This window comes from Lissotriton helveticus, chromosome 6, assembly GCF_964261635.1.
Source record: "Lissotriton helveticus chromosome 6, aLisHel1.1, whole genome shotgun sequence".
NCBI lineage: Eukaryota > Metazoa > Chordata > Amphibia > Caudata > Salamandridae > Lissotriton > Lissotriton helveticus.
In genome coordinates, this window is record NC_136067.1 from 682,438,665 (window position 1) to 682,460,900 (window position 22,236).

Genomic DNA, 22,236 nt, shown 5'->3' on the forward strand with positions numbered 1-22,236 from the left:
CATGCAGGCTGGCAGAGAAGTGGACACTGCCCTTGGCTTCTCTGAGCAAGAAGAAAAATACAGAGTCCTTTTCCTTCTCTGCCCGCCCCGCCCGTCCCCGAACGGCCACGAACGGCCAAGCCTTATCTATAGGCCTTAGGCTGCAGGGGAGCAGTGTCCCCGGCAAGCGAGGGTGAGGGGCCGGCCATATCCGGTCAGGGAGCTGTCCAGGGCATCCTGGGCTGATTCCCAGCATCCCCTGGCTGCCAGTCTTTCTGGCCAGCCGTCTGGAAGCAGTGCGCAGGAAGGGGCGGGGCATGCAAATTCTAGAAAGAGGACAACGTGGGTATGCTAAGTGACGCCTGATGAGGCGACAGCCGAGGAGGACTCTGGGAGCCGGGAGAAGGCCTGAGGCCGGGGCCTCCTTTCCACCCAGACATACTGAGCCCTTGCTGGGAGTCGGAAAAAGAGGCGGAAAGGCGGCCAGCGACGGTGCGAGGGAAGAGCCAAGTCCGGGTGAGCCAGGTAGATTGCTTCGGGAGGCGTTGATTCTGAATGGGCCCGGGTTATCGCTTCTCGGCCTTTTGGCTAAGATCAAGTGTAGTATCTGTTCTTATCAGTTTAATATCTGATACGTCCTCTATCTGGGGACCATATATTAAATTGATTTTTGGAACAGGGAGATGGAATAGGAGCTTGCTCTGTCCACTCCACGCATCAACCTGGTATTGCAGTACCTCCAGGAATGGTGCACTTCCCCACCCGGGGAAAACAATGCTGTTGAAAAATAGACGAGAAAACGAGAGTAGCGCTCCACTACCAAACCCTGTAAAGTGGCGCTATTGTGTTTGCGTGTGAATAAAAGCAAACTGGTCACCGTGTCTTGCCTTATTCATGTATTTATTTGACTTATTTGCCGCACCCGGGCCGTGCGTTATTTATTTATTCATTTATTAATTTTTCGGGTTTACGAAAAAAAAATACAAATAAAAAATTATTTCTTTTTTTCTCCCCTTCTCCATCCAGACGCTGCACTTTGAAAAGAGACAAACGTCGGAAAAAGATTGTTTTTCCAGCAGCAGACTTTCAGTGATTTTGGATCCATTTCACTGGGGAACGAATGGAAGAAGGTTCCCAGCAAGTCAGTGGGAGGGAGGGAGGGAGGAAGGGAGGGAGGCAGGCAGGCAGGCTGGCTGGCATGCAGGCTGGCAGAGAAGTGGACACTGCCCTTGGCTTCTCTGAGCAAGAAGAAAAATACAGAGTCCTTTTCCTTCTCTGCCCGCCCCGAACGGCCACGAACGGCCAAGCCTTATCTATAGGCCTTAGGCTGCAGGGGAGCAGTGTCCCCGGCAAGCGAGGGTGAGGGGCCGGCCATATCCGGTCAGGGAGCTGTCCAGGGCATCCTGGGCTGATTCCCAGCATCCCCTGGCTGCCAGGCTTTCTGGCCAGCCGTCTGGAAGCAGTGCGCAGGAAGGGGCGGGGCATGCAAATTCTAGAAAGAGGACAACGTGGGTATGCTAAGTGACGCCTGATGAGGCGACAGCCGAGGAGGACTCTGGGAGCCGGGAGAAGGCCTGAGGCCGGGGCCTCCTTTCCACCCAGACATACTGAGCCCTTGCTGGGAGTCGGAAAAAGAGGCGGAAAGGCGGCCAGCGACGGTGCGAGGGAAGAGCCAAGTCCGGGTGAGCCAGGTAGATTGCTTCGGGAGGCGTTGATTCTGAATGGGCCCGGGTTATCGCTTCTCGGCCTTTTGGCTAAGATCAAGTGTAGTATCTGTTCTTATCAGTTTAATATCTGATACGTCCTCTATCTGGGGACCATATATTAAATTGATTTTTGGAACAGGGAGATGGAATAGGAGCTTGCTCTGTCCACTCCACGCATCAACCTGGTATTGCAGTACCTCCAGGAATGGTGCACTTCCCCACCCGGGGAAAACAATGCTGTTGAAAAATAGACGAGAAAACGAGAGTAGCGCTCCACTACCAAACCCTGTAAAGTGGCGCTATTGTGTTTGCGTGTGAATAAAAGCAAACTGGTCACCGTGTCTTGCCTTATTCATGTATTTATTTGACTTATTTGCCGCACCCGGGCCGTGCGTTATTTATTTATTCATTTATTAATTTTTCGGGTTTACGAAAAAAAAATACAAATAAAAAATTATTTCTTTTTTTCTCCCCTTCTCCATCCAGACGCTGCACTTTGAAAAGAGACAAACGTCGGAAAAAGATTGTTTTTCCAGCAGCAGACTTTCAGTGATTTTGGATCCATTTCACTGGGGAACGAATGGAAGAAGGTTCCCAGCAAGTCAGTGGGAGGGAGGGAGGAAGGGAGGGAGGCAGGCAGGCAGGCTGGCTGGCATGCAGGCTGGCAGAGAAGTGGACACTGCCCTTGGCTTCTCTGAGCAAGAAGAAAAATACAGAGTCCTTTTCCTTCTCTGCCCGCCCCGCCCGTCCCCGAACGGCCACGAACGGCCAAGCCTTATCTATAGGCCTTAGGCTGCAGGGGAGCAGTGTCCCCGGCAAGCGAGGGTGAGGGGCCGGCCATATCCGGTCAGGGAGCTGTCCAGGGCATCCTGGGCTGATTCCCAGCATCCCCTGGCTGCCAGGCTTTCTGGCCAGCCGTCTGGAAGCAGTGCGCAGGAAGGGGCGGGGCATGCAAATTCTAGAAAGAGGACAACGTGGGTATGCTAAGTGACGCCTGATGAGGCGACAGCCGAGGAGGACTCTGGGAGCCGGGAGAAGGCCTGAGGCCGGGGCCTCCTTTCCACCCAGACATACTGAGCCCTTGCTGGGAGTCGGAAAAAGAGGCGGAAAGGCGGCCAGCGACGGTGCGAGGGAAGAGCCAAGTCCGGGTGAGCCAGGTAGATTGCTTCGGGAGGCGTTGATTCTGAATGGGCCCGGGTTATCGCTTCTCGGCCTTTTGGCTAAGATCAAGTGTAGTATCTGTTCTTATCAGTTTAATATCTGATACGTCCTCTATCTGGGGACCATATATTAAATTGATTTTTGGAACAGGGAGATGGAATAGGAGCTTGCTCTGTCCACTCCACGCATCAACCTGGTATTGCAGTACCTCCAGGAATGGTGCACTTCCCCACCCGGGGAAAACAATGCTGTTGAAAAATAGACGAGAAAACGAGAGTAGCGCTCCACTACCAAACCCTGTAAAGTGGCGCTATTGTGTTTGCGTGTGAATAAAAGCAAACTGGTCACCGTGTCTTGCCTTATTCATGTATTTATTTGACTTATTTGCCGCACCCGGGCCGTGCGTTATTTATTTATTCATTTATTAATTTTTCGGGTTTACGAAAAAAAAATACAAATAAAAAATTATTTCTTTTTTTCTCCCCTTCTCCATCCAGACGCTGCACTTTGAAAAGAGACAAACGTCGGAAAAAGATTGTTTTTCCAGCAGCAGACTTTCAGTGATTTTGGATCCATTTCACTGGGGAACGAATGGAAGAAGGTTCCCAGCAAGTCAGTGGGAGGGAGGGAGGGAGGAAGGGAGGGAGGCAGGCAGGCAGGCTGGCTGGCATGCAGGCTGGCAGAGAAGTGGACACTGCCCTTGGCTTCTCTGAGCAAGAAGAAAAATACAGAGTCCTTTTCCTTCTCTGCCCGCCCCGAACGGCCACGAACGGCCAAGCCTTATCTATAGGCCTTAGGCTGCAGGGGAGCAGTGTCCCCGGCAAGCGAGGGTGAGGGGCCGGCCATATCCGGTCAGGGAGCTGTCCAGGGCATCCTGGGCTGATTCCCAGCATCCCCTGGCTGCCAGTCTTTCTGGCCAGCCGTCTGGAAGCAGTGCGCAGGAAGGGGCGGGGCATGCAAATTCTAGAAAGAGGACAACGTGGGTATGCTAAGTGACGCCTGATGAGGCGACAGCCGAGGAGGACTCTGGGAGCCGGGAGAAGGCCTGAGGCCGGGGCCTCCTTTCCACCCAGACATACTGAGCCCTTGCTGGGAGTCGGAAAAAGAGGCGGAAAGGCGGCCAGCGACGGTGCGAGGGAAGAGCCAAGTCCGGGTGAGCCAGGTAGATTGCTTCGGGAGGCGTTGATTCTGAATGGGCCCGGGTTATCGCTTCTCGGCCTTTTGGCTAAGATCAAGTGTAGTTTCACTTGCCTCCCCTAGGGGAGGGCGGTCAGTTGGGATGTGCTCATTGAACTTTGTGTGTCAATGATATTCCCAATACGTAGAAACGAGATTCGGTTCCGGATCGACAATGACAGCAATGTCATTACGCATATGACAGTAATGTCATAACGTTTTTAGTAGCCTGGCATGCTGGACTGTTGGGCAGTACCCCAGTGGGGGCTGACTGGCAGGCCGGCTGAATGGCGATTTTTTTCGTAGGTCAGCAGGCGAGACTGGGCTGCTGTGCCAACCGGCTTTGTTTGACAACCGGGCTGATGACCTTGGATGGAACGACAGGGCCGAACGGCATGGCTGGAAGGCTAAGTCGCCCCCCTGTCCAGGCGAACCCTCCTAGGTCCGACCGGCACAAGGCCAACCAGCTAATGGCTGTCTGCGGATTGGTTCCCCGCTTTCAGCTGGGCTGGTTGGCTGCTGGATGGAGGTAGTAGCAGGACAGACCGGGGTTGGCTGAAAAGATAAGCCATGCCTAGTACCCCCTGGGCAAGTAGGCCAGGCGAGATGGCTCGGTTGAAGGGCAAGGCCGGTGGGTGTGGCAGACTGGCCAGACCTGCTGACTGAGGGTGTGACGGGTAGAAAAAAAAAAAAAAAAAAAAAAAAATCTGTTCTTATCAGTTTAATATCTGATACGTCCTCTATCTGGGGACCATATATTAAATTGATTTTTGGAACAGGGAGATGGAATAGGAGCTTGCTCTGTCCACTCCACGCATCAACCTGGTATTGCAGTACCTCCAGGAATGGTGCACTTCCCCACCCGGGGAAAACAATGCTGTTGAAAAATAGACGAGAAAACGAGAGTAGCGCTCCACTACCAAACCCTGTAAAGTGGCGCTATTGTGTTTGCGTGTGAATAAAAGCAAACTGGTCACCGTGTCTTGCCTTATTCATGTATTTATTTGACTTATTTGCCGCACCCGGGCCGTGCGTTATTTATTTATTCATTTATTAATTTTTCGGGTTTACGAAAAAAAAATACAAATAAAAAATTATTTCTTTTTTTCTCCCCTTCTCCATCCAGACGCTGCACTTTGAAAAGAGACAAACGTCGGAAAAAGATTGTTTTTCCAGCAGCAGACTTTCAGTGATTTTGGATCCATTTCACTGGGGAACGAATGGAAGAAGGTTCCCAGCAAGTCAGTGGGAGGGAGGGAGGGAGGAAGGGAGGGAGGCAGGCAGGCAGGCTGGCTGGCATGCAGGCTGGCAGAGAAGTGGACACTGCCCTTGGCTTCTCTGAGCAAGAAGAAAAATACAGAGTCCTTTTCCTTCTCTGCCCGCCCCGCCCGTCCCCGAACGGCCACGAACGGCCAAGCCTTATCTATAGGCCTTAGGCTGCAGGGGAGCAGTGTCCCCGGCAAGCGAGGGTGAGGGGCCGGCCATATCCGGTCAGGGAGCTGTCCAGGGCATCCTGGGCTGATTCCCAGCATCCCCTGGCTGCCAGTCTTTCTGGCCAGCCGTCTGGAAGCAGTGCGCAGGAAGGGGCGGGGCATGCAAATTCTAGAAAGAGGACAACGTGGGTATGCTAAGTGACGCCTGATGAGGCGACAGCCGAGGAGGACTCTGGGAGCCGGGAGAAGGCCTGAGGCCGGGGCCTCCTTTCCACCCAGACATACTGAGCCCTTGCTGGGAGTCGGAAAAAGAGGCGGAAAGGCGGCCAGCGACGGTGCGAGGGAAGAGCCAAGTCCGGGTGAGCCAGGTAGATTGCTTCGGGAGGCGTTGATTCTGAATGGGCCCGGGTTATCGCTTCTCGGCCTTTTGGCTAAGATCAAGTGTAGTATCTGTTCTTATCAGTTTAATATCTGATACGTCCTCTATCTGGGGACCATATATTAAATTGATTTTTGGAACAGGGAGATGGAATAGGAGCTTGCTCTGTCCACTCCACGCATCAACCTGGTATTGCAGTACCTCCAGGAATGGTGCACTTCCCCACCCGGGGAAAACAATGCTGTTGAAAAATAGACGAGAAAACGAGAGTAGCGCTCCACTACCAAACCCTGTAAAGTGGCGCTATTGTGTTTGCGTGTGAATAAAAGCAAACTGGTCACCGTGTCTTGCCTTATTCATGTATTTATTTGACTTATTTGCCGCACCCGGGCCGTGCGTTATTTATTTATTCATTTATTAATTTTTCGGGTTTACGAAAAAAAAATACAAATAAAAAATTATTTCTTTTTTTCTCCCCTTCTCCATCCAGACGCTGCACTTTGAAAAGAGACAAACGTCGGAAAAAGATTGTTTTTCCAGCAGCAGACTTTCAGTGATTTTGGATCCATTTCACTGGGGAACGAATGGAAGAAGGTTCCCAGCAAGTCAGTGGGAGGGAGGGAGGGAGGAAGGGAGGGAGGCAGGCAGGCAGGCTGGCTGGCATGCAGGCTGGCAGAGAAGTGGACACTGCCCTTGGCTTCTCTGAGCAAGAAGAAAAATACAGAGTCCTTTTCCTTCTCTGCCCGCCCCGCCCGTCCCCGAACGGCCACGAACGGCCAAGCCTTATCTATAGGCCTTAGGCTGCAGGGGAGCAGTGTCCCCGGCAAGCGAGGGTGAGGGGCCGGCCATATCCGGTCAGGGAGCTGTCCAGGGCATCCTGGGCTGATTCCCAGCATCCCCTGGCTGCCAGTCTTTCTGGCCAGCCGTCTGGAAGCAGTGCGCAGGAAGGGGCGGGGCATGCAAATTCTAGAAAGAGGACAACGTGGGTATGCTAAGTGACGCCTGATGAGGCGACAGCCGAGGAGGACTCTGGGAGCCGGGAGAAGGCCTGAGGCCGGGGCCTCCTTTCCACCCAGACATACTGAGCCCTTGCTGGGAGTCGGAAAAAGAGGCGGAAAGGCGGCCAGCGACGGTGCGAGGGAAGAGCCAAGTCCGGGTGAGCCAGGTAGATTGCTTCGGGAGGCGTTGATTCTGAATGGGCCCGGGTTATCGCTTCTCGGCCTTTTGGCTAAGATCAAGTGTAGTATCTGTTCTTATCAGTTTAATATCTGATACGTCCTCTATCTGGGGACCATATATTAAATTGATTTTTGGAACAGGGAGATGGAATAGGAGCTTGCTCTGTCCACTCCACGCATCAACCTGGTATTGCAGTACCTCCAGGAATGGTGCACTTCCCCACCCGGGGAAAACAATGCTGTTGAAAAATAGACGAGAAAACGAGAGTAGCGCTCCACTACCAAACCCTGTAAAGTGGCGCTATTGTGTTTGCGTGTGAATAAAAGCAAACTGGTCACCGTGTCTTGCCTTATTCATGTATTTATTTGACTTATTTGCCGCACCCGGGCCGTGCGTTATTTATTTATTCATTTATTAATTTTTCGGGTTTACGAAAAAAAAATACAAATAAAAAATTATTTCTTTTTTTCTCCCCTTCTCCATCCAGACGCTGCACTTTGAAAAGAGACAAACGTCGGAAAAAGATTGTTTTTCCAGCAGCAGACTTTCAGTGATTTTGGATCCATTTCACTGGGGAACGAATGGAAGAAGGTTCCCAGCAAGTCAGTGGGAGGGAGGGAGGGAGGAAGGGAGGGAGGCAGGCAGGCAGGCTGGCTGGCATGCAGGCTGGCAGAGAAGTGGACACTGCCCTTGGCTTCTCTGAGCAAGAAGAAAAATACAGAGTCCTTTTCCTTCTCTGCCCGCCCCGCCCGTCCCCGAACGGCCACGAACGGCCAAGCCTTATCTATAGGCCTTAGGCTGCAGGGGAGCAGTGTCCCCGGCAAGCGAGGGTGAGGGGCCGGCCATATCCGGTCAGGGAGCTGTCCAGGGCATCCTGGGCTGATTCCCAGCATCCCCTGGCTGCCAGTCTTTCTGGCCAGCCGTCTGGAAGCAGTGCGCAGGAAGGGGCGGGGCATGCAAATTCTAGAAAGAGGACAACGTGGGTATGCTAAGTGACGCCTGATGAGGCGACAGCCGAGGAGGACTCTGGGAGCCGGGAGAAGGCCTGAGGCCGGGGCCTCCTTTCCACCCAGACATACTGAGCCCTTGCTGGGAGTCGGAAAAAGAGGCGGAAAGGCGGCCAGCGACGGTGCGAGGGAAGAGCCAAGTCCGGGTGAGCCAGGTAGATTGCTTCGGGAGGCGTTGATTCTGAATGGGCCCGGGTTATCGCTTCTCGGCCTTTTGGCTAAGATCAAGTGTAGTATCTGTTCTTATCAGTTTAATATCTGATACGTCCTCTATCTGGGGACCATATATTAAATTGATTTTTGGAACAGGGAGATGGAATAGGAGCTTGCTCTGTCCACTCCACGCATCAACCTGGTATTGCAGTACCTCCAGGAATGGTGCACTTCCCCACCCGGGGAAAACAATGCTGTTGAAAAATAGACGAGAAAACGAGAGTAGCGCTCCACTACCAAACCCTGTAAAGTGGCGCTATTGTGTTTGCGTGTGAATAAAAGCAAACTGGTCACCGTGTCTTGCCTTATTCATGTATTTATTTGACTTATTTGCCGCACCCGGGCCGTGCGTTATTTATTTATTCATTTATTAATTTTTCGGGTTTACGAAAAAAAAATACAAATAAAAAATTATTTCTTTTTTTCTCCCCTTCTCCATCCAGACGCTGCACTTTGAAAAGAGACAAACGTCGGAAAAAGATTGTTTTTCCAGCAGCAGACTTTCAGTGATTTTGGATCCATTTCACTGGGGAACGAATGGAAGAAGGTTCCCAGCAAGTCAGTGGGAGGGAGGGAGGGAGGAAGGGAGGGAGGCAGGCAGGCAGGCTGGCTGGCATGCAGGCTGGCAGAGAAGTGGACACTGCCCTTGGCTTCTCTGAGCAAGAAGAAAAATACAGAGTCCTTTTCCTTCTCTGCCCGCCCCGAACGGCCACGAACGGCCAAGCCTTATCTATAGGCCTTAGGCTGCAGGGGAGCAGTGTCCCCGGCAAGCGAGGGTGAGGGGCCGGCCATATCCGGTCAGGGAGCTGTCCAGGGCATCCTGGGCTGATTCCCAGCATCCCCTGGCTGCCAGGCTTTCTGGCCAGCCGTCTGGAAGCAGTGCGCAGGAAGGGGCGGGGCATGCAAATTCTAGAAAGAGGACAACGTGGGTATGCTAAGTGACGCCTGATGAGGCGACAGCCGAGGAGGACTCTGGGAGCCGGGAGAAGGCCTGAGGCCGGGGCCTCCTTTCCACCCAGACATACTGAGCCCTTGCTGGGAGTCGGAAAAAGAGGCGGAAAGGCGGCCAGCGACGGTGCGAGGGAAGAGCCAAGTCCGGGTGAGCCAGGTAGATTGCTTCGGGAGGCGTTGATTCTGAATGGGCCCGGGTTATCGCTTCTCGGCCTTTTGGCTAAGATCAAGTGTAGTATCTGTTCTTATCAGTTTAATATCTGATACGTCCTCTATCTGGGGACCATATATTAAATTGATTTTTGGAACAGGGAGATGGAATAGGAGCTTGCTCTGTCCACTCCACGCATCAACCTGGTATTGCAGTACCTCCAGGAATGGTGCACTTCCCCACCCGGGGAAAACAATGCTGTTGAAAAATAGACGAGAAAACGAGAGTAGCGCTCCACTACCAAACCCTGTAAAGTGGCGCTATTGTGTTTGCGTGTGAATAAAAGCAAACTGGTCACCGTGTCTTGCCTTATTCATGTATTTATTTGACTTATTTGCCGCACCCGGGCCGTGCGTTATTTATTTATTCATTTATTAATTTTTCGGGTTTACGAAAAAAAAATACAAATAAAAAATTATTTCTTTTTTTCTCCCCTTCTCCATCCAGACGCTGCACTTTGAAAAGAGACAAACGTCGGAAAAAGATTGTTTTTCCAGCAGCAGACTTTCAGTGATTTTGGATCCATTTCACTGGGGAACGAATGGAAGAAGGTTCCCAGCAAGTCAGTGGGAGGGAGGGAGGGAGGAAGGGAGGGAGGCAGGCAGGCAGGCTGGCTGGCATGCAGGCTGGCAGAGAAGTGGACACTGCCCTTGGCTTCTCTGAGCAAGAAGAAAAATACAGAGTCCTTTTCCTTCTCTGCCCGCCCCGCCCGTCCCCGAACGGCCACGAACGGCCAAGCCTTATCTATAGGCCTTAGGCTGCAGGGGAGCAGTGTCCCCGGCAAGCGAGGGTGAGGGGCCGGCCATATCCGGTCAGGGAGCTGTCCAGGGCATCCTGGGCTGATTCCCAGCATCCCCTGGCTGCCAGTCTTTCTGGCCAGCCGTCTGGAAGCAGTGCGCAGGAAGGGGCGGGGCATGCAAATTCTAGAAAGAGGACAACGTGGGTATGCTAAGTGACGCCTGATGAGGCGACAGCCGAGGAGGACTCTGGGAGCCGGGAGAAGGCCTGAGGCCGGGGCCTCCTTTCCACCCAGACATACTGAGCCCTTGCTGGGAGTCGGAAAAAGAGGCGGAAAGGCGGCCAGCGACGGTGCGAGGGAAGAGCCAAGTCCGGGTGAGCCAGGTAGATTGCTTCGGGAGGCGTTGATTCTGAATGGGCCCGGGTTATCGCTTCTCGGCCTTTTGGCTAAGATCAAGTGTAGTATCTGTTATCGCTTCTCGGCCTTTTGGCTAAGATCAAGTGTAGTTTCACTTGCCTCCCCTAGGGGAGGGCGGTCAGTTGGGATGTGCTCATTGAACTTTGTGTGTCAATGATATTCCCAATACGTAGAAACGAGATTCGGTTCCGGATCGACAATGACAGCAATGTCATTACGCATATGACAGTAATGTCATAACGTTTTTAGTAGCCTGGCATGCTGGACTGTTGGGCAGTACCCCAGTGGGGGCTGACTGGCAGGCCGGCTGAATGGCGATTTTTTTCGTAGGTCAGCAGGCGAGACTGGGCTGCTGTGCCAACCGGCTTTGTTTGACAACCGGGCTGATGACCTTGGATGGAACGACAGGGCCGAACGGCATGGCTGGAAGGCTAAGTCGCCCCCCTGTCCAGGCGAACCCTCCTAGGTCCGACCGGCACAAGGCCAACCAGCTAATGGCTGTCTGCGGATTGGTTCCCCGCTTTCAGCTGGGCTGGTTGGCTGCTGGATGGAGGTAGTAGCAGGACAGACCGGGGTTGGCTGAAAAGATAAGCCATGCCTAGTACCCCCTGGGCAAGTAGGCCAGGCGAGACGGCTCGGTTGAAGGGCAAGGCCGGTGGGTGTGGCAGACTGGCCAGACCTGCTGACTGAGGGTGTGACGGGTAGGACAAAAAAAAAAAAAAAAAAAAAAAAAAAAAATCTGTTCTTATCAGTTTAATATCTGATACGTCCTCTATCTGGGGACCATATATTAAATTGATTTTTGGAACAGGGAGATGGAATAGGAGCTTGCTCTGTCCACTCCACGCATCAACCTGGTATTGCAGTACCTCCAGGAATGGTGCACTTCCCCACCCGGGGAAAACAATGCTGTTGAAAAATAGACGAGAAAACGAGAGTAGCGCTCCACTACCAAACCCTGTAAAGTGGCGCTATTGTGTTTGCGTGTGAATAAAAGCAAACTGGTCACCGTGTCTTGCCTTATTCATGTATTTATTTGACTTATTTGCCGCACCCGGGCCGTGCGTTATTTATTTATTCATTTATTAATTTTTCGGGTTTACGAAAAAAAAATACAAATAAAAAATTATTTCTTTTTTTCTCCCCTTCTCCATCCAGACGCTGCACTTTGAAAAGAGACAAACGTCGGAAAAAGATTGTTTTTCCAGCAGCAGACTTTCAGTGATTTTGGATCCATTTCACTGGGGAACGAATGGAAGAAGGTTCCCAGCAAGTCAGTGGGAGGGAGGGAGGGAGGAAGGGAGGGAGGCAGGCAGGCAGGCTGGCTGGCATGCAGGCTGGCAGAGAAGTGGACACTGCCCTTGGCTTCTCTGAGCAAGAAGAAAAATACAGAGTCCTTTTCCTTCTCTGCCCGCCCCGCCCGTCCCCGAACGGCCACGAACGGCCAAGCCTTATCTATAGGCCTTAGGCTGCAGGGGAGCAGTGTCCCCGGCAAGCGAGGGTGAGGGGCCGGCCATATCCGGTCAGGGAGCTGTCCAGGGCATCCTGGGCTGATTCCCAGCATCCCCTGGCTGCCAGTCTTTCTGGCCAGCCGTCTGGAAGCAGTGCGCAGGAAGGGGCGGGGCATGCAAATTCTAGAAAGAGGACAACGTGGGTATGCTAAGTGACGCCTGATGAGGCGACAGCCGAGGAGGACTCTGGGAGCCGGGAGAAGGCCTGAGGCCGGGGCCTCCTTTCCACCCAGACATACTGAGCCCTTGCTGGGAGTCGGAAAAAGAGGCGGAAAGGCGGCCAGCGACGGTGCGAGGGAAGAGCCAAGTCCGGGTGAGCCAGGTAGATTGCTTCGGGAGGCGTTGATTCTGAATGGGCCCGGGTTATCGCTTCTCGGCCTTTTGGCTAAGATCAAGTGTAGTATCTGTTCTTATCAGTTTAATATCTGATACGTCCTCTATCTGGGGACCATATATTAAATTGATTTTTGGAACAGGGAGATGGAATAGGAGCTTGCTCTGTCCACTCCACGCATCAACCTGGTATTGCAGTACCTCCAGGAATGGTGCACTTCCCCACCCGGGGAAAACAATGCTGTTGAAAAATAGACGAGAAAACGAGAGTAGCGCTCCACTACCAAACCCTGTAAAGTGGCGCTATTGTGTTTGCGTGTGAATAAAAGCAAACTGGTCACCGTGTCTTGCCTTATTCATGTATTTATTTGACTTATTTGCCGCACCCGGGCCGTGCGTTATTTATTTATTCATTTATTAATTTTTCGGGTTTACGAAAAAAAAATACAAATAAAAAATTATTTCTTTTTTTCTCCCCTTCTCCATCCAGACGCTGCACTTTGAAAAGAGACAAACGTCGGAAAAAGATTGTTTTTCCAGCAGCAGACTTTCAGTGATTTTGGATCCATTTCACTGGGGAACGAATGGAAGAAGGTTCCCAGCAAGTCAGTGGGAGGGAGGGAGGGAGGAAGGGAGGGAGGCAGGCAGGCAGGCTGGCTGGCATGCAGGCTGGCAGAGAAGTGGACACTGCCCTTGGCTTCTCTGAGCAAGAAGAAAAATACAGAGTCCTTTTCCTTCTCTGCCCGCCCCGCCCGTCCCCGAACGGCCACGAACGGCCAAGCCTTATCTATAGGCCTTAGGCTGCAGGGGAGCAGTGTCCCCGGCAAGCGAGGGTGAGGGGCCGGCCATATCCGGTCAGGGAGCTGTCCAGGGCATCCTGGGCTGATTCCCAGCATCCCCTGGCTGCCAGTCTTTCTGGCCAGCCGTCTGGAAGCAGTGCGCAGGAAGGGGCGGGGCATGCAAATTCTAGAAAGAGGACAACGTGGGTATGCTAAGTGACGCCTGATGAGGCGACAGCCGAGGAGGACTCTGGGAGCCGGGAGAAGGCCTGAGGCCGGGGCCTCCTTTCCACCCAGACATACTGAGCCCTTGCTGGGAGTCGGAAAAAGAGGCGGAAAGGCGGCCAGCGACGGTGCGAGGGAAGAGCCAAGTCCGGGTGAGCCAGGTAGATTGCTTCGGGAGGCGTTGATTCTGAATGGGCCCGGGTTATCGCTTCTCGGCCTTTTGGCTAAGATCAAGTGTAGTATCTGTTCTTATCAGTTTAATATCTGATACGTCCTCTATCTGGGGACCATATATTAAATTGATTTTTGGAACAGGGAGATGGAATAGGAGCTTGCTCTGTCCACTCCACGCATCAACCTGGTATTGCAGTACCTCCAGGAATGGTGCACTTCCCCACCCGGGGAAAACAATGCTGTTGAAAAATAGACGAGAAAACGAGAGTAGCGCTCCACTACCAAACCCTGTAAAGTGGCGCTATTGTGTTTGCGTGTGAATAAAAGCAAACTGGTCACCGTGTCTTGCCTTATTCATGTATTTATTTGACTTATTTGCCGCACCCGGGCCGTGCGTTATTTATTTATTCATTTATTAATTTTTCGGGTTTACGAAAAAAAAATACAAATAAAAAATTATTTCTTTTTTTCTCCCCTTCTCCATCCAGACGCTGCACTTTGAAAAGAGACAAACGTCGGAAAAAGATTGTTTTTCCAGCAGCAGACTTTCAGTGATTTTGGATCCATTTCACTGGGGAACGAATGGAAGAAGGTTCCCAGCAAGTCAGTGGGAGGGAGGGAGGGAGGCAGGCAGGCAGGCTGGCTGGCATGCAGGCTGGCAGAGAAGTGGACACTGCCCTTGGCTTCTCTGAGCAAGAAGAAAAATACAGAGTCCTTTTCCTTCTCTGCCCGCCCCGCCCGTCCCCGAACGGCCACGAACGGCCAAGCCTTATCTATAGGCCTTAGGCTGCAGGGGAGCAGTGTCCCCGGCAAGCGAGGGTGAGGGGCCGGCCATATCCGGTCAGGGAGCTGTCCAGGGCATCCTGGGCTGATTCCCAGCATCCCCTGGCTGCCAGGCTTTCTGGCCAGCCGTCTGGAAGCAGTGCGCAGGAAGGGGCGGGGCATGCAAATTCTAGAAAGAGGACAACGTGGGTATGCTAAGTGACGCCTGATGAGGCGACAGCCGAGGAGGACTCTGGGAGCCGGGAGAAGGCCTGAGGCCGGGGCCTCCTTTCCACCCAGACATACTGAGCCCTTGCTGGGAGTCGGAAAAAGAGGCGGAAAGGCGGCCAGCGACGGTGCGAGGGAAGAGCCAAGTCCGGGTGAGCCAGGTAGATTGCTTCGGGAGGCGTTGATTCTGAATGGGCCCGGGTTATCGCTTCTCGGCCTTTTGGCTAAGATCAAGTGTAGTATCTGTTCTTATCAGTTTAATATCTGATACGTCCTCTATCTGGGGACCATATATTAAATTGATTTTTGGAACAGGGAGATGGAATAGGAGCTTGCTCTGTCCACTCCACGCATCAACCTGGTATTGCAGTACCTCCAGGAATGGTGCACTTCCCCACCCGGGGAAAACAATGCTGTTGAAAAATAGACGAGAAAACGAGAGTAGCGCTCCACTACCAAACCCTGTAAAGTGGCGCTATTGTGTTTGCGTGTGAATAAAAGCAAACTGGTCACCGTGTCTTGCCTTATTCATGTATTTATTTGACTTATTTGCCGCACCCGGGCCGTGCGTTATTTATTTATTCATTTATTAATTTTTCGGGTTTACGAAAAAAAAATACAAATAAAAAATTATTTCTTTTTTTCTCCCCTTCTCCATCCAGACGCTGCACTTTGAAAAGAGACAAACGTCGGAAAAAGATTGTTTTTCCAGCAGCAGACTTTCAGTGATTTTGGATCCATTTCACTGGGGAACGAATGGAAGAAGGTTCCCAGCAAGTCAGTGGGAGGGAGGGAGGGAGGCAGGCAGGCAGGCTGGCTGGCATGCAGGCTGGCAGAGAAGTGGACACTGCCCTTGGCTTCTCTGAGCAAGAAGAAAAATACAGAGTCCTTTTCCTTCTCTGCCCGCCCCGCCCGTCCCCGAACGGCCACGAACGGCCAAGCCTTATCTATAGGCCTTAGGCTGCAGGGGAGCAGTGTCCCCGGCAAGCGAGGGTGAGGGGCCGGCCATATCCGGTCAGGGAGCTGTCCAGGGCATCCTGGGCTGATTCCCAGCATCCCCTGGCTGCCAGGCTTTCTGGCCAGCCGTCTGGAAGCAGTGCGCAGGAAGGGGCGGGGCATGCAAATTCTAGAAAGAGGACAACGTGGGTATGCTAAGTGACGCCTGATGAGGCGACAGCCGAGGAGGACTCTGGGAGCCGGGAGAAGGCCTGAGGCCGGGGCCTCCTTTCCACCCAGACATACTGAGCCCTTGCTGGGAGTCGGAAAAAGAGGCGGAAAGGTGGCCAGCGACGGTGCGAGGGAAGAGCCAAGTCCGGGTGAGCCAGGTAGATTGCTTCGGGAGGCGTTGATTCTGAATGGGCCCGGGTTATCGCTTCTCGGCCTTTTGGCTAAGATCAAGTGTAGTATCTGTTCTTATCAGTTTAATATCTGATACGTCCTCTATCTGGGGACCATATATTAAATTGATTTTTGGAACAGGGAGATGGAATAGGAGCTTGCTCTGTCCACTCCACGCATCAACCTGGTATTGCAGTACCTCCAGGAATGGTGCACTTCCCCACCCGGGGAAAACAATGCTGTTGAAAAATAGACGAGAAAACGAGAGTAGCGCTCCACTACCAAACCCTGTAAAGTGGCGCTATTGTGTTTGCGTGTGAATAAAAGCAAACTGGTCACCGTGTCTTGCCTTATTCATGTATTTATTTGACTTATTTGCCGCACCCGGGCCGTGCGTTATTTATTTATTTATTTATTAATTTTTCGGGTTTACGAAAAAAAAATACAAATAAAAAATTATTTCTTTTTTTCTCCCCTTCTCCATCCAGACGCTGCACTTTGAAAAGAGACAAACGTCGGAAAAAGATTGTTTTTCCAGCAGCAGACTTTCAGTGATTTTGGATCCATTTCACTGGGGAACGAATGGAAGAAGGTTCCCAGCAAGTCAGTGGGAGGGAGGGAGGGAGGAAGGGAGGGAGGCAGGCAGGCAGGCTGGCTGGCATGCAGGCTGGCAGAGAAGTGGACACTGCCCTTGGCTTCTCTGAGCAAGAAGAAAAATACAGAGTCCTTTTCCTTCTCTGCCCGCCCCGAACGGCCACGAACGGCCAAGCCTTATCTATAGGCCTTAGGCTGCAGGGGAGCAGTGTCCCCGGCAAGCGAGGGTGAGGGGCCGGCCATATCCGGTCAGGGAGCTGTCCAGGGCATCCTGGGCTGATTCCCAGCATCCCCTGGCTGCCAGGCTTTCTGGCCAGCCGTCTGGAAGCAGTGCGCAGGAAGGGGCGGGGCATGCAAATTCTAGAAAGAGGACAACGTGGGTATGCTAAGTGACGCCTGATGAGGCGACAGCCGAGGAGGACTCTGGGAGCCGGGAGAAGGCCTGAGGCCGGGGCCTCCTTTCCACCCAGACATACTGAGCCCTTGCTGGGAGTCGGAAAAAGAGGCGGAAAGGCGGCCAGCGACGGTGCGAGGGAAGAGCCAAGTCCGGGTGAGCCAGGTAGATTGCTTCGGGAGGCGTTGATTCTGAATGGGCCCGGGTTATCGCTTCTCGGCCTTTTGGCTAAGATCAAGTGTAGTATCTGTTCTTATCAGTTTAATATCTGATACGTCCTCTATCTGGGGACCATATATTAAATTGATTTTTGGAACAGGGAGATGGAATAGGAGCTTGCTCTGTCCACTCCACGCATCAACCTGGTATTGCAGTACCTCCAGGAATGGTGCACTTCCCCACCCGGGGAAAACAATGCTGTTGAAAAATAGACGAGAAAACGAGAGTAGCGCTCCACTACCAAACCCTGTAAAGTGGCGCTATTGTGTTTGCGTGTGAATAAAAGCAAACTGGTCACCGTGTCTTGCCTTATTCATGTATTTATTTGACTTATTTGCCGCACCCGGGCCGTGCGTTATTTATTTATTCATTTATTAATTTTTCGGGTTTACGAAAAAAAAATACAAATAAAAAATTATTTCTTTTTTTCTCCCCTTCTCCATCCAGACGCTGCACTTTGAAAAGAGACAAACGTCGGAAAAAGATTGTTTTTCCAGCAGCAGACTTTCAGTGATTTTGGATCCATTTCACTGGGGAACGAATGGAAGAAGGTTCCCAGCAAGTCAGTGGGAGGGAGGGAGGAAGGGAGGGAGGCAGGCAGGCAGGCTGGCTGGCATGCAGGCTGGCAGAGAAGTGGACACTGCCCTTGGCTTCTCTGAGCAAGAAGAAAAATACAGAGTCCTTTTCCTTCTCTGCCCGCCCCGCCCGTCCCCGAACGGCCACGAACGGCCAAGCCTTATCTATAGGCCTTAGGCTGCAGGGGAGCAGTGTCCCCGGCAAGCGAGGGTGAGGGGCCGGCCATATCCGGTCAGGGAGCTGTCCAGGGCATCCTGGGCTGATTCCCAGCATCCCCTGGCTGCCAGTCTTTCTGGCCAGCCGTCTGGAAGCAGTGCGCAGGAAGGGGCGGGGCATGCAAATTCTAGAAAGAGGACAACGTGGGTATGCTAAGTGACGCCTGATGAGGCGACAGCCGAGGAGGACTCTGGGAGCCGGGAGAAGGCCTGAGGCCGGGGCCTCCTTTCCACCCAGACATACTGAGCCCTTGCTGGGAGTCGGAAAAAGAGGCGGAAAGGCGGCCAGCGACGGTGCGAGGGAAGAGCCAAGTCCGGGTGAGCCAGGTAGATTGCTTCGGGAGGCGTTGATTCTGAATGGGCCCGGGTTATCGCTTCTCGGCCTTTTGGCTAAGATCAAGTGTAGTATCTGTTCTTATCAGTTTAATATCTGATACGTCCTCTATCTGGGGACCATATATTAAATTGATTTTTGGAACAGGGAGATGGAATAGGAGCTTGCTCTGTCCACTCCACGCATCAACCTGGTATTGCAGTACCTCCAGGAATGGTGCACTTCCCCACCCGGGGAAAACAATGCTGTTGAAAAATAGACGAGAAAACGAGAGTAGCGCTCCACTACCAAACCCTGTAAAGTGGCGCTATTGTGTTTGCGTGTGAATAAAAGCAAACTGGTCACCGTGTCTTGCCTTATTCATGTATTTATTTGACTTATTTGCCGCACCCGGGCCGTGCGTTATTTATTTATTCATTTATTAATTTTTCGGGTTTACGAAAAAAAAATACAAATAAAAAATTATTTCTTTTTTTCTCCCCTTCTCCATCCAGACGCTGCACTTTGAAAAGAGACAAACGTCGGAAAAAGATTGTTTTTCCAGCAGCAGACTTTCAGTGATTTTGGATCCATTTCACTGGGGAACGAATGGAAGAAGGTTCCCAGCAAGTCAGTGGGAGGGAGGGAGGGAGGAAGGGAGGGAGGCAGGCAGGCAGGCTGGCTGGCATGCAGGCTGGCAGAGAAGTGGACACTGCCCTTGGCTTCTCTGAGCAAGAAGAAAAATACAGAGTCCTTTTCCTTCTCTGCCCGCCCCGAACGGCCACGAACGGCCAAGCCTTATCTATAGGCCTTAGGCTGCAGGGGAGCAGTGTCCCCGGCAAGCGAGGGTGAGGGGCCGGCCATATCCGGTCAGGGAGCTGTCCAGGGCATCCTGGGCTGATTCCCAGCATCCCCTGGCTGCCAGTCTTTCTGGCCAGCCGTCTGGAAGCAGTGCGCAGGAAGGGGCGGGGCATGCAAATTCTAGAAAGAGGACAACGTGGGTATGCTAAGTGACGCCTGATGAGGCGACAGCCGAGGAGGACTCTGGGAGCCGGGAGAAGGCCTGAGGCCGGGGCCTCCTTTCCACCCAGACATACTGAGCCCTTGCTGGGAGTCGGAAAAAGAGGCGGAAAGGCGGCCAGCGACGGTGCGAGGGAAGAGCCAAGTCCGGGTGAGCCAGGTAGATTGCTTCGGGAGGCGTTGATTCTGAATGGGCCCGGGTTATCGCTTCTCGGCCTTTTGGCTAAGATCAAGTGTAGTATCTGTTCTTATCAGTTTAATATCTGATACGTCCTCTATCTGGGGACCATATATTAAATTGATTTTTGGAACAGGGAGATGGAATAGGAGCTTGCTCTGTCCACTCCACGCATCAACCTGGTATTGCAGTACCTCCAGGAATGGTGCACTTCCCCACCCGGGGAAAACAATGCTGTTGAAAAATAGACGAGAAAACGAACGAGAGTAGCGCTCCACTACCAAACCCTGTAAAGTGGCGCTATTGTGTTTGCGTGTGAATAAAAGCAAACTGGTCACCGTGTCTTGCCTTATTCATGTATTTATTTGACTTATTTGCCGCACCCGGGCCGTGCGTTATTTATTTATTCATTTATTAATTTTTCGGGTTTACGAAAAAAAAATACAAATAAAAAATTATTTCTTTTTTTCTCCCCTTCTCCATCCAGACGCTGCACTTTGAAAAGAGACAAACGTCGGAAAAAGATTGTTTTTCCAGCAGCAGACTTTCAGTGATTTTGGATCCATTTCACTGGGGAACGAATGGAAGAAGGTTCCCAGCAAGTCAGTGGGAGGGAGGGAGGGAGGCAGGCAGGCAGGCTGGCTGGCATGCAGGCTGGCAGAGAAGTGGACACTGCCCTTGGCTTCTCTGAGCAAGAAGAAAAATACAGAGTCCTTTTCCTTCTCTGCCCGCCCCGCCCGTCCCCGAACGGCCACGAACGGCCAAGCCTTATCTATAGGCCTTAGGCTGCAGGGGAGCAGTGTCCCCGGCAAGCGAGGGTGAGGGGCCGGCCATATCCGGTCAGGGAGCTGTCCAGGGCATCCTGGGCTGATTCCCAGCATCCCCTGGCTGCCAGTCTTTCTGGCCAGCCGTCTGGAAGCAGTGCGCAGGAAGGGGCGGGGCATGCAAATTCTAGAAAGAGGACAACGTGGGTATGCTAAGTGACGCCTGATGAGGCGACAGCCGAGGAGGACTCTGGGAGCCGGGAGAAGGCCTGAGGCCGGGGCCTCCTTTCCACCCAGACATACTGAGCCCTTGCTGGGAGTCGGAAAAAGAGGCGGAAAGGCGGCCAGCGACGGTGCGAGGGAAGAGCCAAGTCCGGGTGAGCCAGGTAGATTGCTTCGGGAGGCGTTGATTCTGAATGGGCCCGGGTTATCGCTTCTCGGCCTTTTGGCTAAGATCAAGTGTAGTATCTGTTCTTATCAGTTTAATATCTGATACGTCCTCTATCTGGGGACCATATATTAAATTGATTTTTGGAACAGGGAGATGGAATAGGAGCTTGCTCTGTCCACTCCACGCATCAACCTGGTATTGCAGTACCTCCAGGAATGGTGCACTTCCCCACCCGGGGAAAACAATGCTGTTGAAAAATAGACGAGAAAACGAGAGTAGCGCTCCACTACCAAACCCTGTAAAGTGGCGCTATTGTGTTTGCGTGTGAATAAAAGCAAACTGGTCACCGTGTCTTGCCTTATTCATGTATTTATTTGACTTATTTGCCGCACCCGGGCCGTGCGTTATTTATTTATTCATTTATTAATTTTTCGGGTTTACGAAAAAAAAATACAAATAAAAAATTATTTCTTTTTTTCTCCCCTTCTCCATCCAGACGCTGCACTTTGAAAAGAGACAAACGTCGGAAAAAGATTGTTTTTCCAGCAGCAGACTTTCAGTGATTTTGGATCCATTTCACTGGGGAACGAATGGAAGAAGGTTCCCAGCAAGTCAGTGGGAGGGAGGGAGGGAGGCAGGCTGGCTGGCATGCAGGCTGGCAGAGAAGTGGACACTGCCCTTGGCTTCTCTGAGCAAGAAGAAAAATACAGAGTCCTTTTCCTTCTCTGCCCGCCCCGCCCGTCCCCGAACGGCCACGAACGGCCAAGCCTTATCTATAGGCCTTAGGCTGCAGGGGAGCAGTGTCCCCGGCAAGCGAGGGTGAGGGGCCGGCCATATCCGGTCAGGGAGCTGTCCAGGGCATCCTGGGCTGATTCCCAGCATCCCCTGGCTGCCAGTCTTTCTGGCCAGCCGTCTGGAAGCAGTGCGCAGGAAGGGGCGGGGCATGCAAATTCTAGAAAGAGGACAACGTGGGTATGCTAAGTGACGCCTGATGAGGCGACAGCCGAGGAGGACTCTGGGAGCCGGGAGAAGGCCTGAGGCCGGGGCCTCCTTTCCACCCAGACATACTGAGCCCTTGCTGGGAGTCGGAAAAAGAGGCGGAAAGGCGGCCAGCGACGGTGCGAGGGAAGAGCCAAGTCCGGGTGAGCCAGGTAGATTGCTTCGGGAGGCGTTGATTCTGAATGGGCCCGGGTTATCGCTTCTCGGCCTTTTGGCTAAGATCAAGTGTAGTATCTGTTCTTATCAGTTTAATATCTGATACGTCCTCTATCTGGGGACCATATATTAAATTGATTTTTGGAACAGGGAGATGGAATAGGAGCTTGCTCTGTCCACTCCACGCATCAACCTGGTATTGCAGTACCTCCAGGAATGGTGCACTTCCCCACCCGGGGAAAACAATGCTGTTGAAAAATAGACGAGAAAACGAGAGTAGCGCTCCACTACCAAACCCTGTAAAGTGGCGCTATTGTGTTTGCGTGTGAATAAAAGCAAACTGGTCACCGTGTCTTGCCTTATTCATGTATTTATTTGACTTATTTGCCGCACCCGGGCCGTGCGTTATTTATTTATTCATTTATTAATTTTTCGGGTTTACGAAAAAAAAATACAAATAAAAAATTATTTCTTTTTTTCTCCCCTTCTCCATCCAGACGCTGCACTTTGAAAAGA

At 52.2% G+C, this 22,236-nt stretch overlaps 17 non-coding genes and 3 pseudogenes across 17 annotated transcripts; all 20 read left to right on the forward strand.

Moving 5' to 3' along the window:
• Positions 1–547: 547 nt before the first annotated feature.
• On the forward strand, positions 548–738 carry LOC144765964 (U2 spliceosomal RNA). The gene has a single exon (XR_013597821.1). It is a non-coding gene; the product is annotated as a U2 spliceosomal RNA (small nuclear RNA).
• Positions 739–1,713: 975 nt separating this feature from the next.
• LOC144765965 (U2 spliceosomal RNA) lies at positions 1,714–1,904 on the forward strand. The gene has a single exon (XR_013597822.1). It is a non-coding gene; the product is annotated as a U2 spliceosomal RNA (small nuclear RNA).
• Positions 1,905–2,885: 981 nt separating this feature from the next.
• Positions 2,886–3,076, forward strand: LOC144765966 (U2 spliceosomal RNA). The gene has a single exon (XR_013597823.1). It is a non-coding gene; the product is annotated as a U2 spliceosomal RNA (small nuclear RNA).
• Positions 3,077–4,051: 975 nt separating this feature from the next.
• Positions 4,052–4,242, forward strand: LOC144764530 (U2 spliceosomal RNA). Its single transcript, XR_013596598.1, has one exon. It is a non-coding gene; the product is annotated as a U2 spliceosomal RNA (small nuclear RNA).
• Positions 4,243–4,673: 431 nt separating this feature from the next.
• Positions 4,674–4,881, forward strand: LOC144764394 (U2 spliceosomal RNA; annotated as a pseudogene).
• A 985-nt stretch (positions 4,882–5,866) lies between these two features.
• LOC144765967 (U2 spliceosomal RNA) lies at positions 5,867–6,057 on the forward strand. The gene has a single exon (XR_013597824.1). It is a non-coding gene; the product is annotated as a U2 spliceosomal RNA (small nuclear RNA).
• Positions 6,058–7,042: 985 nt separating this feature from the next.
• LOC144765968 (U2 spliceosomal RNA) lies at positions 7,043–7,233 on the forward strand. The gene has a single exon (XR_013597825.1). It is a non-coding gene; the product is annotated as a U2 spliceosomal RNA (small nuclear RNA).
• A 985-nt stretch (positions 7,234–8,218) lies between these two features.
• LOC144765969 (U2 spliceosomal RNA) lies at positions 8,219–8,409 on the forward strand. Its single transcript, XR_013597826.1, has one exon. It is a non-coding gene; the product is annotated as a U2 spliceosomal RNA (small nuclear RNA).
• Positions 8,410–9,384: 975 nt separating this feature from the next.
• LOC144765970 (U2 spliceosomal RNA) lies at positions 9,385–9,575 on the forward strand. The gene has a single exon (XR_013597827.1). It is a non-coding gene; the product is annotated as a U2 spliceosomal RNA (small nuclear RNA).
• A 985-nt stretch (positions 9,576–10,560) lies between these two features.
• Positions 10,561–10,795, forward strand: LOC144764482 (U2 spliceosomal RNA; annotated as a pseudogene).
• Positions 10,796–11,226: 431 nt separating this feature from the next.
• LOC144764412 (U2 spliceosomal RNA) lies at positions 11,227–11,442 on the forward strand (annotated as a pseudogene).
• Positions 11,443–12,427: 985 nt separating this feature from the next.
• On the forward strand, positions 12,428–12,618 carry LOC144765971 (U2 spliceosomal RNA). Its single transcript, XR_013597828.1, has one exon. It is a non-coding gene; the product is annotated as a U2 spliceosomal RNA (small nuclear RNA).
• Positions 12,619–13,603: 985 nt separating this feature from the next.
• Positions 13,604–13,794, forward strand: LOC144765972 (U2 spliceosomal RNA). The gene has a single exon (XR_013597829.1). It is a non-coding gene; the product is annotated as a U2 spliceosomal RNA (small nuclear RNA).
• Positions 13,795–14,767: 973 nt separating this feature from the next.
• Positions 14,768–14,958, forward strand: LOC144765973 (U2 spliceosomal RNA). Its single transcript, XR_013597830.1, has one exon. It is a non-coding gene; the product is annotated as a U2 spliceosomal RNA (small nuclear RNA).
• Positions 14,959–15,931: 973 nt separating this feature from the next.
• LOC144765974 (U2 spliceosomal RNA) lies at positions 15,932–16,122 on the forward strand. Its single transcript, XR_013597831.1, has one exon. It is a non-coding gene; the product is annotated as a U2 spliceosomal RNA (small nuclear RNA).
• A 975-nt stretch (positions 16,123–17,097) lies between these two features.
• On the forward strand, positions 17,098–17,288 carry LOC144765975 (U2 spliceosomal RNA). The gene has a single exon (XR_013597832.1). It is a non-coding gene; the product is annotated as a U2 spliceosomal RNA (small nuclear RNA).
• A 981-nt stretch (positions 17,289–18,269) lies between these two features.
• On the forward strand, positions 18,270–18,460 carry LOC144765976 (U2 spliceosomal RNA). Its single transcript, XR_013597833.1, has one exon. It is a non-coding gene; the product is annotated as a U2 spliceosomal RNA (small nuclear RNA).
• Positions 18,461–19,435: 975 nt separating this feature from the next.
• Positions 19,436–19,626, forward strand: LOC144765977 (U2 spliceosomal RNA). Its single transcript, XR_013597834.1, has one exon. It is a non-coding gene; the product is annotated as a U2 spliceosomal RNA (small nuclear RNA).
• A 977-nt stretch (positions 19,627–20,603) lies between these two features.
• On the forward strand, positions 20,604–20,794 carry LOC144765978 (U2 spliceosomal RNA). The gene has a single exon (XR_013597835.1). It is a non-coding gene; the product is annotated as a U2 spliceosomal RNA (small nuclear RNA).
• A 965-nt stretch (positions 20,795–21,759) lies between these two features.
• LOC144765979 (U2 spliceosomal RNA) lies at positions 21,760–21,950 on the forward strand. The gene has a single exon (XR_013597836.1). It is a non-coding gene; the product is annotated as a U2 spliceosomal RNA (small nuclear RNA).
• The last annotated feature ends 286 nt before the right edge of the window (positions 21,951–22,236 follow it).